Genomic DNA, 8,966 nt, shown 5'->3' with positions numbered 1-8,966 from the left:
GTCTTTTTAAGCTACTGCCACTTGCATATCTCTTCCAAGGTGCATTTAAACCGTCTTGTTAAGATACTGCGACTTGCACGTCTCTTCCAAGGGGCATTTAAACCTTCTTGTTTAGCTACTGTAACCTCCACCACTTTTCCAAGGGGCATTTAAACCGTCTTGTTAAGCTACTGCGACCTGCATGTCTCTTCCAAGGGGAATTTAATCCGTCTTGTTAAGCTAGTGGGACCTGCACGTCTCTTCCAAGGTGCATTTAAACCATCTTGTTAAGCTGCTGCGACCTGCATGTCTCTTCCAAGGGGCATTTAAACCATCTTGTTAAGCTACTGCGTCCTCCACCGCTCTACCAAGGGGCATTTAAACCGTCTTGTTAAGCTACTGCGACCTGCTCTACTCTACCAAAAGGTATTTAAACCGTCTTGTTAAGCTTCTGCGACCTGCACGTCTCTTCCAAGGGGCATTTAAACTGTCTTGTTAACCTACTGCGACTTCCACCGCTCTTCCAAGGGGCATTTAAACCGTCTTGTTAAGCTACTGCGATCTGCACGTCTCTTCAAAGGGGCATTTAAACTGTCTTGTTAAGTTACTGCCACCTCCACCTCTCTTTCAGGGGGCATTTAAACCGTCTTGTTAACCTACTGCGACCTGCTCGTCTGTTCCAAGGGGCATTTAAACCGTCTTTTATAGCTAGTGCAACCTGCACGTCTTTTCCAAAGCGCATTTAAACCGTCTTTTTAAGCTACTGTAACCTCCACCACTTTTCCAAGGGGCATTTAAACTGTCTTGTTAATTTACTGCGACATCCACCGCTCTTCCATGTGGCATTTAAACCGTCTTGTTAAGCTACTGCGACCTGCACGTATCTTCCAAGGGGCATTTAAACAGTCTTGTTAAGCTACTGCGACCTGCACGTCTCTTCCAAGGGGCATTTAAACCATCTTGTTAAGCTACTGCGACATGCACGTCTCTTCCAAGGTGCATTTAAACCGTCTTGTTAAGCTAATGTAACCTCCACCACTTTTCCAAGGGGCATTTAAACCGTCTTGTTAAGCTACTGCGACCTTCACCGATCTTCCAAGGGGCATTTAAACCGTCTTGTTAAGCTACTGCGACCTGCATATCTCTTCCAAGGGGCATTTAAACCGTCTTTTTAAGCTACTGCGACCTGCACGTCTCTTCCAAGGGGCATTTAGACCGTCTTGTTAAGCTACTGCGACTTGCACGTCTCTTCCAAGGGGCATTTAAACCTTCTTGTTTAGCTACTGTAACCTCCACCACTTTTCCAAGGGGCATTTAAACCGTCTTGTTAAGCTACTGCGACCTGCAAGTCTCTTCCAAGGATCATTTAAACCTTCTTATTAAGCTACTGCGTCCTGCATGTCTCTTCCAAAAGGCATTTAAACGGTCTTGATAAGCTACTGCGACCTGCACGTCTCTTCAAAGGGGCATTTAAACTGTATTGTTAAGTTACTGCCACCTCCACCTCTCTTTCAGGGGGCATTTAAACCGTCTTGTTAACCTACTGCGACCTGCTCGTCTCTTCCAAGGGGCATTTAAACCGTCTTCTATAGCTAGTGCAACCTGCACGTCTTTTCCAAGGCGCATTTAAACCGTCTTTTTAAGCTACTGCCACTTGCATATCTCTTCCAAGGTGCATTTAAACCGTCTTGTTAAGATACTGCGACTTGCACGTCTCTTCCAAGGGGCATTTAAACCTTCTTGTTTAGCTACTGTAACCTCCACCACTTTTCCAAGGGGCATTTAAACCGTCTTGTTAAGCTACTGCGACCTGCATGTCTTTTCCAAGGGGAATTTAATCCGTCTTGTTAAGCTAGTGGGACCTGCACGTCTCTTCCAAGGTGCATTTAAACCATCTTGTTAAGCTGCTGCGACCTGCATGTCTCTTCCAAGGGGCATTTAAACCATCTTGTTAAGCTACTGCGTCCTCCACCGCTCTACCAAGGGGCATTTAAACCGTCTTGTTAAGCTACTGCGACCTGCTCTACTCTACCAAAAGGTATTTAAACCGTCTTGTTAAGCTTCTGCGACCTGCACGTCTCTTCCAAGGTGCATTTAAACTGTCTTGTTAACCTACTGCGACTTCCACCGCTCTTCCAAGGGGCATTTAAACCGTCTTGTTAAGCTACTGCGATCTGCACGTCTCTTCCAAGGGGCATTTAAACCGTCTTTTTAAGCTACTGCGACCTCCACCGCTCTTCCAAAGGGCATTTTAACCATCTTGTTAAGCTACTGTGACCTGCACGTCTCTGCCAAGGAGCATTTAAACCGTCTTGTTAAGCTAATGTAACCTCCACCACTTTTCCAAGGGGCATTTAAACGGTCTTGTTAAGCTACTGCGACCTCCACCGATCTTCCAAGGGGCATTTAAACCGTCTTGTTAAGCTAGTGCGACCTGCATGTCTCTTCCAAGGGGCATTTAAACCGTCTTTTTAAGCTACTGCGACCTGCACGTCTCTTCCAAGGGGCATTTAGACCGTCTTGTTAAGCTACTGCGACTTGCACGTCTCTTCCAAAGGGCATTTAAACCTTCTTGTTTAGCTACTGTAACCTCCACCACTTTTCCAAGGGGCATTTAAACCGTCTTGTTAAGCTACTGCGACCTGCAAGTCTCTTCCAAGGGTCATTTAAACCTTCTTATTAAGCTACTGCGTCCTGCATGTCTCTTCCAAGGGGCATTTAAACGGTCTTGATAAGCTACTGCGACCTGCACGTCTCTTCAAAGGGGCATTTAAACTGTATTGTTAAGTTACTGCCACCTCCACCTCTCTTTCAGGGGGCATTTAAACCGTCTTGTTAACCTACTGCGACCTGCTCGTCTCTTCCAAGGGGCATTTAAACCGTCTTCTATAGCTAGTTCAACCTGCACGTCTTTTCCAAGGCGCATTTAAACCGTCTTTTTAAGCTACTGCCACTTGCATATCTCTTCCAAGGTGCATTTAAACCGTCTTGTTAAGATACTGCGACTTGCACGTCTCTTCCAAGGGGCATTTAAACCTTCTTGTTTAGCTACTGTAACCTCCACCACTTTTCCAAGGGGCATTTAAACCGTCTTGTTAAGCTACTGCGACCTGCATGTCTCTTCCAAGGGGAATTTAATCCGTCTTGTTAAGCTAGTGGGACCTGCACGTCTCTTCCAAGGTGCATTTAAACCATCTTGTTAAGCTGCTGCGACCTGCATGTCTCTTCCAAGGGGCATTTAAACCATCTTGTTAAGCTACTGCGTCCTCCACCGCTCTACCAAGGGGCATTTAAACCGTCTTGTTAAGCTACTGCGACCTGCTCTACTCTACCAAAAGGTATTTAAACCGTCTTGTTAAGCTTCTGCGACCTGCACGTCTCTTCCAGGGGGCATTTAAACTGTCTTGTTAACCTACTGCGACTTCCACCGCTCTTCCAAGGGGCATTTAAACCGTCTTGTTAAGCTACTGCGATCTGCACGTCTCTTCCAAAGGGCATTTAAACCGTCTTGTTAAGCTACTGCGACCTCCACCGCTCTTCCAAAGGGCATTTTAACCATCTTGTTAAGCTACTGTGACCTGCACGTCTCTGCCAAGGAGCATTTAAACCGTCTTGTTAAGCTACAGAGACCTCCACTGCTCTTCCAAGGGGCATTTAATCCGTCTTGTTAAGCTACTGCGAACTGCACGTCTCTTCCAAGGGGCATTTAAACCGTCTTGTTAAGCTTCTGCGACTTGCACGTCTCTTCCAAGGGGCATTTAAACTGTCTTGTTAAGCTACTGCGAACTCCACTTCTCTTCCAAGGGGCATTTAAACCGTCTTGTTAAGCTTCTGCGACCGGCACGTCTCTTCCAAGGGGCATTTTATCCGTCTTGTTAAGCTACTGCGACCTTCACGTCTCTTCCAAGGGGCATTTAAGCTGTCTTGTTAAGCTACTGCGACCTCCACCGCTCTTCCAAGGGGCATTTAAACCGTCTTGTTAAGCTACTGCGACCTGCACGTCTCTTCCAAGGCACATTGAAACCATCTATTTAAGCTACTGCGACCTGCATGTCTCTTCTTAGGCACAATTAAACCGTCTTTTTAAGCTACTGCATCTTGCACGTCACTTCCAAGGGGCATTGAAACCGTCTTGTTAAGCTACTGTAACCTCCACCACTTTTCCGAGGGGCATTTAAAACGTCTTGTTAAGCTACTGCGACCTTCACGTCTCTTCCAAGGGGCATTTAAGCTGTCTTGTTAAGCTACTGCGACCTCCACCGCTCTTCCAAGGGGCATTTAAACCGTTTTTTTAAGCTACTGCGACCTCCACCGCTCTTCCAAAGGGCATTTAAAGCGTCTTGTTAAGCTACTACGAATTCCACTGCTCTTCCAAGCGGCATTTAATCCGTCTTGTTAAGCTACTGCTACCTGCACGTCTCTTCCAAGGGGCATTTAAACTGTCTTGTTAAGCTACTGTGACCTCCACCGCTCTTCTAAGGGGCATTTAAACCGTCTTGTTAAGCTACTGCAACCTGCTCGTCTCTTCCAAGGGGCATTTAAACCTTCTTGTTAAGCTACTGCGACCTGCACGTCTCTTCCAAGGCACATTTAAACCATCTATTTAAGCTACTGCGACCTGCATGTCTCTTCCAAGGCGCATTTAAACCGTCTTTTTAAGCTACTGCGACTTGCACGTCACTTCCAAGGGGCATTGAAACCGTCTTGTTAAGCTACTGTGACCTGCACGTCTCTTCCAAGAGGCATTTAAACCGTCTTGGTAAGCTACTGCGACCTGCACGTCTCTTCCATGGGGCATTTAAATGCTCTTGTTAAGCTACTGCAACCTGCACGTCTCTACCAAGGGGGATTTAAACTGTCTTGTGAAGCTACTGCGACCTGCACGTCTCTTCCAAGGGGCATTTAAACCGTCTTGTTAATCTACTGCGACCTGCACGGCTCTTCCAAGGGGCATTTAAAACTTCTTATTAAGCTAATGCGACCTGCACATCTCTTCCAAGGGCCATTTAAACTGTCTTGTTAAGCTACTGTGACCTCCACCGCTCTTCCAAGTGGCATTTAAACCGTCTTGTTAAGCTACCGCAAGCTGCACTTCTCTTCCAAGGGGCATTTAAACCGTCTTGTTAAGCTACTGCGACCTGCACGTCTCTTCCAAGGGACATTTAAACCGTCTTGTTAAGCTACTACGACCTGCACGTCTCTTCCAAGTGGTATTTAAACTGTCTTGTTAAGCTACTGTGACCTCCAGCGCTCTTCCAAGGGGAATTTAAACTATCTTTTTAAGCTACTGCGACCTGCACGTCTCTTCCACGGGGCATTTAAAGCGTCTTGTTAAGCTGCTGCGACCTGCATGTCTCTTCCAAAAAAGATTTAAACCGTCTTGTTAAGCTACTGCGACATGCACGTCTCTTCCAAGGTGCATTTAAACCGTCTTGTTAAGCTAATGTAACCTCCACCACTTTTCCAAGGGGCATTTAAACCGTCTTGTTAAGCTACTGCGACCTTCACCGATCTTCCAAGGGGCATTTAAACCGTCTTGTTAAGCTACTGCGACCTGCATATCTCTTCCAAGGGGCATTTAAACCGTCTTTTTAAGCTACTGCGACCTGCACGTCTCTTCCAAGGGGCATTTAGACCGTCTTGTTAAGCTACTGCGACTTGCACGTCTCTTCCAAGGGGCATTTAAACCTTCTTGTTTAGCTACTGTAACCTCCACCACTTTTCCAAGGGGCATTTAAACCGTCTTGTTAAGCTACTGCGACCTGCAAGTCTCTTCCAAGGATCATTTAAACCTTCTTATTAAGCTACTGCGTCCTGCATGTCTCTTCCAAAAGGCATTTAAACGGTCTTGATAAGCTACTGCGACCTGCACGTCTCTTCAAAGGGGCATTTAAACTGTATTGTTAAGTTACTGCCACCTCCACCTCTCTTTCAGGGGGCATTTAAACCGTCTTGTTAACCTACTGCGATCTGCTCGTCTCTTCCAAGGGGCATTTAAACCGTCTTCTATAGCTAGTGCAACCTGCACGTCTTTTCCAAGGCGCATTTAAACCGTCTTTTTAAGCTACTGCCACTTGCATATCTCTTCCAAGGTGCATTTAAACCGTCTTGTTAAGATACTGCGACTTGCACGTCTCTTCCAAAGGGCATTTAAACCTTCTTGTTTAGCTACTGTAACCTCCACCACTTTTCCAAGGGGCATTTAAACCGTCTTGTTAAGCTACTGCGACCTGCAAGTCTCTTCCAAGGGTCATTTAAACCTTCTTATTAAGCTACTGCGTCCTGCATGTCTCTTCCAAGGGGCATTTAAACGGTCTTGATAAGCTACTGCGACCTGCACGTCTCTTCAAAGGGGCATTTAAACTGTATTGTTAAGTTACTGCCACCTCCACCTCTCTTTCAGGGGGCATTTAAACCGTCTTGTTAACCTACTGCGACCTGCTCGTCTCTTCCAAGGGGCATTTAAACCGTCTTCTATAGCTAGTGCAACCTGCACGTCTTTTCCAAGGCGCATTTAAACCGTCTTTTTAAGCTACTGCCACTTGCATATCTCTTCCAAGGTGCATTTAAACCGTCTTGTTAAGATACTGCGACTTGCACGTCTCTTCCAAGGGGCATTTAAACCTTCTTGTTTAGCTACTGTAACCTCCACCACTTTTCCAAGGGGCATTTAAACCGTCTTGTTAAGCTACTGCGACCTGCATGTCTCTTCCAAGGGGAATTTAATCCGTCTTGTTAAGCTAGTGGGACCTGCACGTCTCTTCCAAGGTGCATTTAAACCATCTTGTTAAGCTGCTGCGACCTGCATGTCTCTTCCAAGGGGCATTTAAACCATCTTGTTAAGCTACTGCGTCCTCCACCGCTCTACCAAGGGGCATTTAAACCGTCTTGTTAAGCTACTGCGACCTGCTCTACTCTACCAAAAGGTATTTAAACCGTCTTGTTAAGCTTCTGCGACCTGCACGTCTCTTCCAAGGGGCATTTAAACTGTCTTGTTAACCTACTGCGACTTCCACCGCTCTTCCAAGGGGCATTTAAACCGTCTTGTTAAGCTACTGCGATCTGCACGTCTCTTCAAAGGGGCATTTAAACTGTCTTGTTAAGTTACTGCCACCTCCACCTCTCTTTCAGGGGGCATTTAAACCGTCTTGTTAACCTACTGCGACCTGCTCGTCTGTTCCAAGGGGCATTTAAACCGTCTTTTATAGCTAGTGCAACCTGCACGTCTTTTCCAAAGCGCATTTAAACCGTCTTTTTAAGCTACTGTAACCTCCACCACTTTTCCAAGGGGCATTTAAACTGTCTTGTTAATTTACTGCGACATCCACCGCTCTTCCATGTGGCATTTAAACCGTCTTGTTAAGCTACTGCGACCTGCACGTATCTTCCAAGGGGCATTTAAACAGTCTTGTTAAGCTACTGCGACCTGCACGTCTCTTCCAAGGGGCATTTAAACCATCTTGTTAAGCTACTGCGACATGCACGTCTCTTCCAAGGTGCATTTAAACCGTCTTGTTAAGCTAATGTAACCTCCACCACTTTTCCAAGGGGCATTTAAACCGTCTTGTTAAGCTACTGCGACCTTCACCGATCTTCCAAGGGGCATTTAAACCGTCTTGTTAAGCTACTGCGACCTGCATATCTCTTCCAAGGGGCATTTAAACCGTCTTTTTAAGCTACTGCGACCTGCACGTCTCTTCCAAGGGGCATTTAGACCGTCTTGTTAAGCTACTGCGACTTGCACGTCTCTTCCAAGGGGCATTTAAACCTTCTTGTTTAGCTACTGTAACCTCCACCACTTTTCCAAGGGGCATTTAAACCGTCTTGTTAAGCTACTGCGACCTGCAAGTCTCTTCCAAGGATCATTTAAACCTTCTTATTAAGCTACTGCGTCCTGCATGTCTCTTCCAAAAGGCATTTAAACGGTCTTGATAAGCTACTGCGACCTGCACGTCTCTTCAAAGGGGCATTTAAACTGTATTGTTAAGTTACTGCCACCTCCACCTCTCTTTCAGGGGGCATTTAAACCGTCTTGTTAACCTACTGCGACCTGCTCGTCTCTTCCAAGGGGCATTTAAACCGTCTTCTATAGCTAGTGCAACCTGCACGTCTTTTCCAAGGCGCATTTAAACCGTCTTTTTAAGCTACTGCCACTTGCATATCTCTTCCAAGGTGCATTTAAACCGTCTTGTTAAGATACTGCGACTTGCACGTCTCTTCCAAGGGGCATTTAAACCTTCTTGTTTAGCTACTGTAACCTCCACCACTTTTCCAAGGGGCATTTAAACCGTCTTGTTAAGCTACTGCGACCTGCATGTCTTTTCCAAGGGGAATTTAATCCGTCTTGTTAAGCTAGTGGGACCTGCACGTCTCTTCCAAGGTGCATTTAAACCATCTTGTTAAGCTGCTGCGACCTGCATGTCTCTTCCAAGGGGCATTTAAACCATCTTGTTAAGCTACTGCGTCCTCCACCGCTCTACCAAGGGGCATTTAAACCGTCTTGTTAAGCTACTGCGACCTGCTCTACTCTACCAAAAGGTATTTAAACCGTCTTGTTAAGCTTCTGCGACCTGCACGTCTCTTCCAAGGTGCATTTAAACTGTCTTGTTAACCTACTGCGACTTCCACCGCTCTTCCAAGGGGCATTTAAACCGTCTTGTTAAGCTACTGCGATCTGCACGTCTCTTCCAAGGGGCATTTAAACCGTCTTTTTAAGCTACTGCGACCTCCACCGCTCTTCCAAAGGGCATTTTAACCATCTTGTTAAGCTACTGTGACCTGCACGTCTCTGCCAAGGAGCATTTAAACCGTCTTGTTAAGCTAATGTAACCTCCACCACTTTTCCAAGGGGCATTTAAACGGTCTTGTTAAGCTACTGCGACCTCCACCGATCTTCCAAGGGGCATTTAAACCGTCTTGTTAAGCTAGTGCGACCTGCATGTCTCTTCCAAGGGGCATTTAAACCGTCTTTTTAAGCTACTGCGACC

Source organism: Phyllobates terribilis, unplaced genomic scaffold (assembly GCF_046119375.1).
Source record: "Phyllobates terribilis strain yellow unplaced genomic scaffold, ASM4611937v1 Scaffold_44__1_contigs__length_10104851, whole genome shotgun sequence".
NCBI classification, from domain to species: Eukaryota; Metazoa; Chordata; class Amphibia; order Anura; family Dendrobatidae; genus Phyllobates; species Phyllobates terribilis.
Note: the sequence above shows the minus strand (reverse complement) of the source record.